Source organism: Phyllostomus discolor, chromosome 7, assembly GCF_004126475.2.
Source record: "Phyllostomus discolor isolate MPI-MPIP mPhyDis1 chromosome 7, mPhyDis1.pri.v3, whole genome shotgun sequence".
Classification (NCBI taxonomy): Eukaryota; Metazoa; Chordata; class Mammalia; order Chiroptera; family Phyllostomidae; genus Phyllostomus; species Phyllostomus discolor.
The window spans coordinates 55129104-55143558 of NC_040909.2; the positions used below are offsets into that span (position 1 = coordinate 55129104).

Consider the following 14455-nt stretch of genomic DNA (forward strand, 5'->3'; position numbering starts at 1 on the left):
TGTAGACTCTTGGCTTGAAAAGCCATGGCATTGATATTTTGTTGTTTTTATTCCTTCTTAAACTTGGTCTTTATTCCGAATTATTAACAGTTCCCCACTGGGCTGTAGCTATCAGAATCTCAAGATGTTCTCATTAATAGAGTTATTAACCTACTTGCAAACCAGCAAGGCTTTCTCTGGCTTGGACTCAAAGCCTGGAAAACATTGCTTGGCTTTCCCTTAATGCTGAAGTTACTAGTTTAACAATGACTGGCTGTCAGAAACTGCTGATGGGTTTTTTCTCTTTAAAACTCAGCACCTGATTAAATGAATGGATAGGAAAATGGACTGTTGTTTGATAAAGCAAGCATATTAAAATATAAATGGTAGAATCTAGGTGGCAATATAAAAGTTAACAGCAGCATTCTTTCAACACATATTTTTAAATTTTTATAATAAAATGTTGGGGGAGGAGACCATCAAACACAATGGGAAATCTAATCAACAATGCATTTGATCTGCAGTCATACAAACAATGAAGTCAGTGCCAGGTAACGAGTTGAACAAAGGCACTTATTTTTTTAAAAAGAAGTTTTGTATAATAATTGTAATAATTATAGTGATAATGAGGAAGAAAATATTGATAACATCCTATACATTTTGTGGCATTCTTATTTCCCTTTGGTGTTTAATCCTAAGACCAAACCTGTAAGGTTATGTTCTATCATTAAACATTTTTAAGTTCATCATCATCCATACTGACCTAGAAATGTCATCTCAATTTTCCATGTTTAGAAACAGGCACCTAGAATATTAAGTAATTTGCCCATGATCTTAAAACCAGATGAAGCAGAGCATGAACTTGAACTTAACATTTTTTAATAATATCTTTGGTGCTCCATCATGTGTTTGCTCTGATTGTAAGACTGAAATCCAAAAATCATACTCTGGGGAATTCATGAAAAGGAGGATCTTTTAGCCAAAAGTATTTTGAACTCTGATCAAAGCCATGTTGGAGGCGGAGTCCTGCTCTCCTCACCACTGGGGCCTTTAACCACTTCCTGATGGCTTCTAAGTCATTCCTTTCAGGTTGTACCCAGTACATCAGCAATGCTCATGCTTTGCCCAGCTCTGGGTAGCCTTATTTAGTTCCCTCATTAGCTGGTGTTTTTTCTGACCAAAGGTGTAGTCTGTGAGAATTAGCAATTTGTGTTTATTAGATGTGCATATTGTGATTTTATGGCTAAATAGGTGGGAAAGTATTATTAGTCTAAATAAAAATACTTTTCAACAGAATGGTTGTGTTAAATGAATTCAGTAGTTTGTGTAGATCAGAAACATTAGCTCAGTATTTTCTTTTTTTCTTCCCTCCTTTGAAGTGGTAGTGAATTGGGGTGGTTGTATGGTTCATTGCAGCAGAAATCAGAGAACTGTGTTGAAGTGAAGTAGTAGTAAGAGAGGGTGCCCTGTGATGTTGGGCTGTCTATTGCCAGGGGCTGATAGATTCACCCCTTCGGAGCACTTTGTTGATGGGGCCAGCCTCCTGAGCTGGGTCCCCAAGTGGATCCATCTGCTTCACCTTCTCCCTCTTCAGCGGTTGTGATGATTTTGGTTTTGTGCTTTTTCAGTTTTTCTTTTATCTTTCTCATGTTAAAGGAGATTTTTCCCCCTGACTAAGCTATTATTTAGAACCAGCAAATATTTTAAAGAGTTGCAATAAAACAAAATACCTGTCTTGGCCTCAAACCAATCCAAGTCCCCTCCCTTGGGAAAACCACTTGTAGAGTTTGTGTTATCTTCCAGACAGAGCCTTTTCTTTCCCTTCCTTAGTTCTGTATATCTGTGCAGCTTCATATACAATACGTACAGTATTTTGTTGTATGGCTTTCTTTCTCATATACATGTGGACTTATTTTGCATCTTGACTTTCTTCATTAACAATATATCTTCAAGAACTTTCAATGTCAGTGCCTGTTTGTCAGTTTTTTTCCTGATGCCAACAGTGGTGGGACAAATGTACCTGTACGTTTGTCTTTGTATTTGCAACACCTGTGACAAATCTTAATTTTCTAAATAAAGAACCTCCTTAAATTATAAAAATGGAAAGAATTAGAAAAAGTAAATACCAGTTTTCACTCTTTATTGGTCATTAGGCAAATTAAACATTGAACATAAGTGTGAAGGATCTATAAATGCACGGGTAGTGATGGTGTGGGAAGATTGGTGTTCTCATACATCATTATCTAAAGTACAAAACATATGTACCATTTTTAGGGGACTGTTGGAGCCACGTCTAGGATCTGTCTCAGATAAAGAGAGCATTTTGTGCTCATAGAGGCATGTTCACATATGTTCTTTATAGTGAGCCCCTGAAGATTTTGATAAGAGCCACAGACCACGTGAGCTCAGGGCTGAAAATGTGTCATGAAGTTATCCGCATGTGGTAATAGATGAGACCATGAGAGTTCATTTTGTGCAAAGTGATAGACACTGTCCAGGGCACACGCGCACAGCCTTTGGCAGCATTACAGGACGTGTGCGGCCCTTCTGGAAGCCAAATCCATAGCTCCATGAAGTTCCCCCCACCTCTACCTGTCAGTTCCCCAAAGCCATTGGCTATAAGGGAGGCTTAATGATGAAAAAGGTTCTGAATAGGGGAATGCAACACATTTCCTCCCATGAGAGAAATTCACTCCAATCATTCATTCCACAGTCATTTAATGGGTGCCTACTGCGTGCTTGGTCCTGGGGCCAGCACTGCCCAGTGGGAGACACCCCAGCACCCTGTATCTAGTAGAGTCCCTTGTAAGGGAACCCCCACCAGAATGAAGTGTGACCAGAGGAGCAGAGAGCTCTTGTAAAGAACAGATATTCTAGTTTGGTTGGCCCAGCTAATTTTTCAAGGGCTTCAGTGTGGATGGATCTTGAGGGTATGGTTTTGATTTATAGAACTGGAAAGTATGTGGTAACTGCCCAGGTTGTCTTGCATGTGTGTTTTCAGGAATGTTTTGCATAAAGCCTTTTCTTTATGGATCCCCTGATTTGTCAGCTTCACAGGGAAAAATGCAATTTTCTAGATAAAACCACGTAACTTGGTGCACAAGCTTCTTGTGGGTTTCTGGCGAGAGGAAGGGGAAGAATGCAACTGATTCTATACCTGTGTTAATTTTATTTAGATTAATTGTAAATTCTTGGCATCATCATTTCCCCAAAACCTATTATGAGGTAGAAAATGCAATATCAAAAGTGAGAAAAGAACTCTAATGGGAACTTTGGGTGAGTAAGTAACAAATAAACTACATTTCAGGTTTCTTGTATTTTAAAGTGGGAGACATATTGCTGATTCCTAGTTGGTTTTGAATGATTTATAACCTTTTATTTATGGTTGACTGTTGCAGTCTATGTTGTCATGGAAATTCTATTGAATTTATAGGTCCATTTATCCAAAATGATTTTCCAGACTTCATTTCATGGTGAATCATGTGGCTGTTATTCCCAAGTACAAAGCAATTTCTAAAAAGTTTCATATTACAAAGAGCACAAACACCGCGGTGGTTATTTTCGTGTTTTTGAAATACAAATGAGTTCCAGGTGCACCTGGGGACCCCTCCCTCTCCACTGTGGCCAAGGTGTTGAGCCCACTGCATTTCAGTACCAACTGTATGTATAAAACAGCTGTGTAAGCGAGGAAAGTTAGGTGAAAGTGGCCTTGAAGTTACTGATTTGAGGGGGGGGGGGGCAAGACTGTTCTCCCAATCTTTGGACACCATTACAGACTTGTACCTCCCCGTTTAAAGTTCAGGAGTCAGAGTAGGAAGGAAAAAGGAAGGGCTGTACCACATCCAGTGACTAGGTTTCATGTGGCAATGGGTGTAGACAAAGTTTCTACACATCTGCACTATAGACCTATAGACATTTTGGGCAGCGTAATTATTTGCTTGTGAGGAGAGTGTCTGTACTGTGCATTGTGGGTTGTTTAGCAGCCTCCCTGGACTCTACCCACTACATACCAGTGGTATCTCCTGCCCAGTTATGATAACAAAAAGTGTCTCTAAACATTGACAAATCTCCTCTGGTGTTCAAAATTGCCCCTGGTTGAGAACCACTGCTCTGGAAGCTTAGTGCTAACGTCCTAGAGATAACAAATGGGTAGTTCTCATTGCCAGTGGGAATTCTGGTCAGGATGCTGTATGGAAGGAATTTTAAATGTGTGAGCTCTGCAACCAAATGCCTGAGTTTGAGTTCCAGCTTTATTGCTTCTGAGACAAGACGTAGTAATTTTAGCCTTAATTTTTTTTCTTATAAAATGAGGAAAAAGTAGTAGCTACACCAAAAGGTGATAGTAAAGATTAATGGAATTAATTCAGGTAAAGTATTATAAGATTTGGATACATTTAAGCAACCCTAGTGACATGTTTTATGAAGGAGACTGCTTCTTGGCCTCATTTGCAGTATGCTCCTAGAGGTAAGGGGCAGGGAAGAAGCAAGGCTTGGTCCCTGTAGTTGCTGTGTGGTCCTGGACTAATGTGATTCTACACATTTGATACAGTGACCTGGATTTGCTCTGTCAACCAGATGGGTTCTCTCTGGCCCTACCATGTGCTTTTCAGAGAAGCCTCTATTGAGTCGAACAGGTGCAGGGCACAGAAGCAAACTCAGCCCTGCTCTACTTTCAGGTAACATACTGTTGTTTATCGCAGTTTTAAAAGTGCAGCTATTTAGCTAATTTTATTTATTTATCATTAAAGTCTAATATGTAAAGAGGAAAATTCACAAATATTAAGTTTACAACTGAATGAATATGTGTACTCTTATAACCAGACCCCAGATCAAGAAAGAGTACTGACCAGCACCCCCCAAGCCCCACTTCCTTACTGCCCTCAGGGGTAACCACTGTGTGGGTATCCAGCTGCACGAGCCTTCCTGGTTGTGTGCTTCATTCCACTGGACTCATATAGTGTGTGTATGAGCGTGCGCATGTACACACACACACACACACACACACACACGTGTATTATTTGGCTCAGCATTGTGAGATTTGTGTGCGCCGTTACCTGTAGGTGTAGGGCATCCTGTTAGATCCATTGTGTGACTGTGTCACAACTTTTTTATCCATCTGTTAATTGATCAGCATTTGGGTAGATTCCAATTTGGTGCTACTGCAAATAGCCCTTTCACTGATTCGTTTGTATTTTTTTCTTTCTTTTCTCCCTTTAAGTAATTTTTAAAGACGTGAATCAGGCCTGCAGTGTGCCAGACCTAGGAGGTGTTTACCTGAGTTATTTTAGTTAATCCTTACGTAACCCAGTGATGTATTTCTTATCCTCAGTTTACTTGTGGGACTATTAAGACTTAGAGAGGGCAACTACTTCAGCTAGGTCACACCGCTATTGAATGGGAGAGCTATAGCTCACTGCCCTCTTTCCTGAGTACATAATAAGGATCAAACTAACATATAGCCAGATATCGAGCTAACATATAGCCACACCTCATTTGTGTCCAGACTCATGCTGAACTGTAAGAAATATTGATAACTCATGAATCATTCATAGTAAGTTCCTGACAAACTCAACTTACTGTTACAAACAAACACCTGAAATCTTCCCTAGTGAGGGAAAATCCCAAGGATTCAATATTTATTTGACTGATCAGATGCATCACTGAACTAGAAATTCCGAAAATCAACTAATAAATAGACTTATATAATGGCATAAACAAGTTACACACAGAGACTTTTAAAAGGGATCACAGAACATCCCGACGCCTGATTGTGTGTGAGTCATACACAGCCCTGGTGTGCCTTTGGGTTTTCCTCCAAAATGTTGGATTCCTGCTGCAAAGTAGTTGAAGACAATTCCATGTTATAGGTGAAGTGAAAAAGGGAAATAATTAAGGATTAGTTTACTCTGTGATTAATGATAATGTATAAAGCAAACGTTTCAGAATGTTCATTTAAGCACTACTTTTCCTGCAAAGATGCTGAATACCTGATCTTCTTTGGAGCACAGTTCTTCTAAAAATATTCTTAAGTGAAGACTGTGTGGAGCCCACACAGATATCTTTGCCACTCCTTGTGGCTTGATTCCCAGGAATGTTGGCTGGACCATGAAACAATTTGTTTTCACCTTAATTTGCATATCTTCTGGTTATGAAGAAAGTAACAAAGGTACATAATAATAAAAGTGAGAGCTGTTTAATTTGTTCTTACTTTTCCAAAGCATGTGAGTTGTAAATCTTTATTGCAATGATCCCATAAGGTAAACATTACCTCTATTTGATAGAAGGGGATACTGAGCCTTGGAGATCTCCTGTGTCTTCAATGTGCATATCAGGTCTCATGGTTATTGATTTTTCATTTAATATCACCTCATTGTGTTGGCTGCCAACTTCATGGATATTTTCTGTAAGTTACTTCACAGTGGGTTGTAACAGGGGCTGCTATGTTCTTTAGGGGTAAAGCCTGTGAGCAAAGGTGAATGAGGAGGACAGAGCTCAGAGATGCTCAAAAAGTAACTGGGTTCCAGAATGGTTTTATAATGTTATATACATATACATATACTTGGATATGTTTGCTTAAAATCCATAGTGATCTTAGAAATGTACTAGTCAGGGTTCTCCAGGGTTGCGGCTGTAGACGTAGATATAGTTATATAGATCTGTAGAAGGTAGGGGCTGAGGTATATGTATCTCTTGTGTGTATGTGGGTGTGTGTGTGTGTGGAGAGAGGGAAAGAGAGAGGTTAGGATTATGAGGGATTGGCTAACTCAGTGCAGGAGATGAGCAAAGTCTGAAATTTGCAGAACAGGCTGGAAATTCTAGCAAGAGTTTATATTGCGGTCTAAAGTCTGAAGGCTGGAAACAGAATTTCTGTGTTGCCTCTGGAGGAGAATTTTTTCCTCTTGGGGAGACCTCAGGCTTTCAACCCACTGGACAAGGCCAGCATACTATGAAAGCTAACCTGCTTTATTCAAAGTCTGCTGTTTAAATATTAATAGCATCTAAAAAAATACATTTACAGTAACATCCAGAATAATATTTGACCAAACAAATGGGCCCCATAGTGTAACCAAGTTGATACATAAAATTAATTATCAACTTAACCATCACAGTTAATAATGATCCTGTAAAAAGGTAACTGTGAGTAAAAACTGTGCATTGATACAAAAATACCAATATCATGGTTGTGAATTCAGAAGGTTTGTGTTATGTATTTTTATGTAACATAGAGTGTGTATTTCCTTTTTCTCTATAATTTAAATGAATAGGTTTTTCTTTTGTTGGAGCATTAAAAATTCAGGCTAGAGTTGCTTCTGTAGGAATTTGTTTGAATATTTTGTAGATGAAGAGAAAATGATATAATCTGTGTTCAGCATAACCATACCTGGGACCTCTTAGTCATTTCACAGTGATTTTGGATTATATTTGCACCTTCTTGAGCATTTTCTCTTTCAGTGTAAATACATTTGTTCTCTTAGTAGTCTGATCTCTCCTTGCTACTCATTTTGTTATTTATTCCTAGAGATAGAACCTCATTATAGTGTTTGTGGCTTTATCATTTGGCAATCCTTGCTTTTAGTCACTCGGAGCTTGCACTCATTTTATGGACTCCAAAAATAAGTGACTAGTATTTACAATGAACAGCACTGTTCAAGACAAGCTTTGAACTAGGCAAATAGATGTCCTGTCTGCATTGATCTTCCTGTCTGATGCCAATGGCAGAATTAAATAATTAGAACAGCTGTGTTAAGTGTGTGTGATCTGCCTCAATAGTTGGCTCAATACACCATAATCTAAAACTCAATTAATACTACCAACCTATTGTACAAAAATCTTAAATCCGGCCTTATCCTATGCAAATCATCCAACAAAGTGGATCCACCAGGTTATTAACTGTGTTGGAGTTCTACTGTGTTTTTGCTACACATTTTTATTCTTAGACAACTGTTCCTTGTGCACCGCCATGTTCTCAAATTGTATTTCTGCAGATTAGTACCAAGTATCATTAGAAATATACATTTCATCTCTTCAATTCTGTTATCTACTGCCTCCTATCTGGTTTTTAATTTTTGCTGTTCCCTTTTTAGTTACCATCTTCATCATATCCTATTCACATCTCATTTATTATTTTCCTGTGGGTTCTTCCACTTTATGGAAATGTCTAACTAATAATCAGTAGATTGCCTTTCTTCGGAACTTTCCACATGCTATTTCCTTACTTATTTCATCATGACTTTTTTCTTGGGCCATGTATGTGTGTGGAGAGTGCATCTTTGAGAGAAAATGAAAATGTACCATCTTCTAAATCACAAAGGAAGGTTCTGTTGGATTTTTGTGCTTATGTTGGGACATTTCCTCTTGCCACCATTATCACAGAGATGTGAGAGCTTACTAATGCACACAAATATAACATTGGAGGATAGGAAGTCCACCTTTCCACAAGATGTCCCCTTTCGCCAATTTGCCTGCATCATTTTACTATTCATATGATATATGCTCTACTTGACCATGAACCATTTATTGTCTTAGGTTTTTTGTGACAAATTTACCTGTGACACAATTTTGGCATTCAAGGAGAAAAAGTTAACCTTGTCTCACCATTGATATTTTGGTCTTCCCAAGCACAAACCATGTGTTCATCTTCCAGAGTACCTTATTCATAATATACATTAAGCAAAAAAATTTGCCTTTTGGGAGGAAGCACAGTGGTTAAGGCCTTGATTGACTAGCATTGGAAAAATCAGGTTTCTGTCACAACCCTGCCCTCCTTCCTTAAGAGCTCTGCAAATTAGAAATCTCTGGTTCCTTTGGCTGTGAAATGAAGGTCATGGTGGTGCTTGCCTCACTGAGTGTTAAGGAATAATAGTACAGTGCCTGGCATACGGTGGAAACTCACTGACTGTTTGAAAAATAACATTAATAAAAACATAGAAGACTTTAGTTTTTAGATTCGTTGTTTTCTATTTATTCAGCTTAATACAGATAATGACACAAGTTGGAAACCAGACATATACCAACTTTTCAATGAAATTGCAACTACAGTCATTTTAATTGGAAGCCAGGGAAAAGGGGAAGCTAAGTACACATTTTGCTGTGACTCTGTGTATGTCACGTTAATACCCAAACAGCAGAACATCAACTGCTATCAACCCTATGCTCATAGTACCATTTTATCTCCTTCCCATTACTTGGCAATGCTGCCATTTGTTCATGCATTTTCCAAATCTATATTTTAGCACACGCCTCCTGGTAAGTCACGGTGCTTTTCCCCCCTGTGAAATTCTATTTTCTAAGTGTCAGCTTAGGACATATTATGCTCTACTTTATCTATCACCTTGATCCTTCTGGAGAACTGCCTGAAGCTTTTTTTCCTTTGCAGCCATTTCACACGGTAGAAATGAATGATGTGTCCAGGTCTGTGATTTTTGCTCATGCATTTCAAAATTCTTTTGAACTGGCCCATTGATTGTTTTCTGATACACAACAGTCTACCAGTGTCTTTGTAGCTGAGCTTCATGCAGTTTGTTCCTGTTGTGAGGGAGACCTACATATCTTATGGCACTCTGCATGATAGAGCGACATCTGTTTATACAAAGTTGACATAGCTTTTCTTCCCTTGCAAAGAGGCTACTGTTTGGAATAGATTCAGCCTTAAGCTGTATAGTTTTCTTGAAGAACCAAAATGTTCTAATCTCAAATATATTTGGAAAACACTGAGATAAAGATATTTGGTCTTTAAATAGCATTTCCCACTACAAGGAACAAGGGTTCACTCAAGAAATGGCCGATGTTAGGACTGAAGCAGGGAAAATACAAGATGAGCAAATACAATGCTGCCGAGCTGAGCAAGCAGCATTGTTCCCTCTCTGACCCCTCCCCCACATACAGCATCACAGTGCACCAATGTGGATTGCCTCACCCTGGCAAATACCTAAGGCTCCTCCCCTTACTACATAACAGGCACGCCAAGATAAAAAATATGGCCCAAATGAAAAAAAAACAGATCAAAGCTCCAGAAAAAATGCAACTAAGTAATGAAGAAATAGCCAAACTCTCAGATGCACAGTTCAAAATACTGGTAATCAGGATGCTCACAGGAATGGTTGAGTATGGTTGCAAAATAGAGGAAGAAGTGAAGACTATGAAAAGTGAAGTAAAGGAAAATGTACAGGGAACCAACAGTAAAGGGAAGGAAACTGGGACTCAAATCAATGGTTTGGAGCAGAAGGAAGAAATAAACATTCAACCAGAACAGAACAAGAATTCAAAAAAATGAGTAGAGATTCAGGAACCTCAGGGACAACTTTAAATGCTTCAACATCTGAATCATAGGGGTTCCAGAAGGAGAAGAGGAAGAGCAAGAAATGGAAAACTTATTTGAAAACATAATTATGGAGAACTTCCCTTATCTGGCAAAGGAAATAAACTTCCAGGAAGACTAGGAAGCTCAGAGAGACCTAAAGAAGTTGGACTCAAGGAGGAACACACCAAGGCACATCAGAATTACATTAGCCAAGATGAAAGATAAGGAAAGAATCTTAAAAGCAGCAAGAGAAAAGGAGATAGTTACCTCCAAAGGAGTTCCCATAAGACTATCAGCTGATTTCTCAAAAGAAATCTAGAAGGCAAGAAGGGGCTGCAAGGAAGTATTTGAAGTCATGAAAGACAAGAAGCTACATCCAGGATTACTCTATCCAGCAAAGCCTATCATTTAAAATGAAAGGGCACATAAAGTGCTTCCCAGATAAGGTCAAGTTCAAAGAGTTCATCATCACCAAGCTGTTATTATATGAAATGTTAAAGGGACTTATCTAAGAAAAAGATAAAAAACATGAATGTTAAAATGTCAACTATCAACAACCAAACCTAAAAAAAACAAAAATGAAGTAAGCAAACAGCTGGAACAGGAACAGACTCATAGAAATAGAGATCACATGGAGGCTTATCAGCAGGCATGGGGAGTGGGGAGAATAGGGGGAAAGGTACAGGGAATAAGAAGCATAAATAGTAGGTACAAAATAGACAGGGGGAGGTGGAGGTTAAGAATAGTATGGGAAATGAAGAAGTCAAAGAACTGATATGTACAACCCATGGATATGAACTAAGGTGGGGGAATGATGGTGGGAGCGGGGGCGGCACAGAGTACAGGGGAATAAAGGGGAGAAAAAATGGGACAACTGTTTTAGAATAATCAAGAAAATATATTTTAAGAAAACAAGGTGAACATAGAACATCTGCCTGCAAATGAGAGGTTTTAAAAAATGGAAAAGGTGGGAACATGACATCATCAAGGAATCTGTTTGAGGAGTCTCCTTTTGGGCCAATCTGAGGGAATTTGAGCATCAACATACTGGTAGTAATGGATTATAACATACTGAATAAAATAAAAACAAAATAAATGGATTCCGCCCTGGCTGGCGTAGCTCAGTGGATTAAGCGCGGGCTGGGAACCAAAGTGTCCCAGGTTCGATTCCCAGCCAGGGTACATTCCTGGGTTGCAGGCCAGAACCCCCAGCAACCGCACATTGATGTTTCCCTCTCTCTTTCTCTCTCCCTCTCTTCCCTCTCTAAAAATAAATAAAATCTTTAAAAAAAATTAGAGAAGAGGCATATCAAAAGTTTAAAAAAATAAATGGATTCCTTGTTGATATAAGTGAATGAATGAGTGAATGAATGAATGAGTGAATGAACTGTGAAGAAGGAAAGACGGCATCTTACACTAGAATACCATTAATGAATATAGGAATAGGGTAGAGTTAGAAAGTCATCAATGGATACTAAAACTAGTGGATGAAAGTTAGATCAGGGAAGGATACTTATTTAATCTCAAAATATTTCCCTACAAAGTAATTTTTAATTGCAAAAGGAGAATTAATAACTTTATAGTAGATAAGCCTAGCAGACATTACCTTAACCATCTGAACAAGTTAAACACCCATTTAATCTGCTTTCTGATACAGTGCACTGTGAAGACACAATATTAGTACTGTGGTAACCTGCCCGAAATGCACCTCATAAACTAGTTATAAAATCCATGAGACAAAACTTGATTCTGCCTAATAACTGCCCTGTACATGTCATACCACCAAAGTAAGGAAAGACTGAAAGAGTGCTCCAGATGAAAGTTGGGAGTGGGGGAGGGGGCAGCATACAGACATGACAATGAAATGCAAAGCTTGGTCATAGATTTGATTCCTGGTCTCAGAACCAAAATAATGACCTATAATAGGCTTATTTAGGCACTTGCCAAAATTTGAAAATGCACTGTAAATGGGATAATAGTATAGTATCAAAATCAAATTTGCCAACTTTAATAATTATACTGTAGTTATATGGAAGAGAACATCCTTATTCTTAGAAATTATACGCTTGAGTATTCATAAATGACTCAAAAATCGTGCATGTGGGTAGATGGAGAGGGTGCAAGTGGGGTAAAAGGAACTAATTGGTAGTAGTGGTGAAAGATATGTAATTTTAAATAGATCTCTTTGCTGCTGGAGTTTCCACATCTTTTCAGCTTATGTGACTGTGTTTCTTCAGAAGGATGATTGCTATATAGCAAGTGTCACTTTGATTTACACTATTAGAAGGAACACACTTGGGGTGGGGACTGAAGGACAGGCTGTGAGTGTGGCTCTTGAGAGCAGGTACAGAAGGCTGATGGGCTACCCAAGGTGTTTAGTAGCCACCCCAACACCTTCCAAAGATGTTTTTGGAAAACAGGTTTCTTGCCTCTGCTCAAATATGTCTCATCAAGAATAACACTCAAATAGCTTAAAGTCCATTTCACTCAGCAAAACTCCATCTACTTATTTGCTCTTATATTTAAGATAGCTTCAAATGTTAACATGATTCAGTAGATTTCAACTTGGGAGAAATAGCCAGGAAAATTGATATTTCAGACCTATGCTGCCGTTCTTTTTATGAGGCATTTTATTATCCTGATGGGTGGAGCCATGACTCAAAGACATTTTCTAAAAATGAGTTTTTCACCCAGTTGTAAATGAAAATGCCCTTGAAGAAGACTTAACGTATTTTGTATCACACACTACTCCGGTGATGCATTAAACAACACCCTCCTTGCTCATGTGGTGAAGAATAAGAAAATCGTCTATGAACTTACTTAATTTGAGGGCCTGAGGTTTAATAGGGAAGTAAAGTATAATTTTCTGAATATACTTCTGTGGAGTTTCTTCCTTGGGATAGTAGCAAGGTACCCAAAGCAGCGCACCCAGTATTAAACTGTTTTAATCTACACTTCATTGAATAGACTTCTCTCAGTTTAAATTCATGTCTAAAACTGCCCAAGCCTATAGGCAACACATTTGTAGGAAGCTGCCAGATTCAGTGGAAATTCACAGTCTGAGAAAAATAATTCACTTTAAGAAAGAAAGTCCTCAAAAAGAATCTACCCATTCTTCTCACATCCACTTGGGTACCTGAGTTTTCCCAAATAGTGTCCTCTTAAGTTGGGTTACCAGATTTTACCTTTCAGGAAAGAAAGGTCACCTTGTTCTTAACATCTTGGTTAATTCAGTTGGTAGGACTCTGTTTACCTTTGACCTATATCTCTGGTAGTCTCTATGTCTTTGCTTTCACCGCTAGGAATTTATCATTCAGTATTGAATTTCCAAACCGCATCTTGGGTGTGGTTGTTCAATCTGTTACAGAAACGAGCATCATGCCATTTTGGATAAGTGGGGGGAAGGAGGTCATGGAAGAGATCTAGTGATACTGGAGATTTTATTTAATGTAAGGAGCAGGCTCATTCTAGAAGATTTAGCAGAATCACATTCTTATTAGAAATTTTAAGATGTCTACCAAACATCAACTTGACAACATGGTGGTGGTGGTGGTGGTGGTGGTAGTGTTGGTGGTGGTGACGACTTGTTCAGCACTGGTAAGGCCTAGGTGTGGTGCTACATACACTGACTTGTTTGGTTCCCGTATGCACCCCACCAAGGGTAACTACTTGATTCTGCACACAAGGAAGCTGATGTGCAGAAATTAGGTTGCTTACCTGAGGTCTCACAGGCAAGTAAAAGAGGAAACCCAAATAGGAACCCAGCTCTGTTATTTTTATCATAAATATGGTTTCAGGAGAATGGTCTATGGTTTTATTTTGTTCTCTAAATTATGTGAATTATCAGAGTGCTCAAGCATTAAAATTGAATAATTTTATGATGATTTATCTATGCCCTGCTTTTTGAATAAGAAAGTATAGCCAAATGTAAGAGACGGTATCCAAGGTTGGGATGAGAACATCTGGATTTGACATTCTTCCTCTGATGTTTAACCTTAGCCAAGATAACATCATCTTTCTGGAGCACTGTTTCCTCATTTATAACTGAGTGTAGTCATTTTTGCCCCACTTTCACAGGGATTGTTAGATGGATTAAGTGAGATAATATATGTGATGGCTTTCCCCAAACTGTGAAATGTAAGGCATCATTATTATCATTACTATTATATCTCTTTG

General features: G+C 38.6%; 1 protein-coding gene across 3 annotated transcripts in view; it reads left to right on the forward strand.

Annotated features, from left to right (window-relative positions):
* Positions 1-14455, forward strand: part of PTPRG (protein tyrosine phosphatase receptor type G) — a 708699-nt gene that overhangs the window by 482680 nt on the left and 211564 nt on the right. The window lies entirely within an intron of this gene.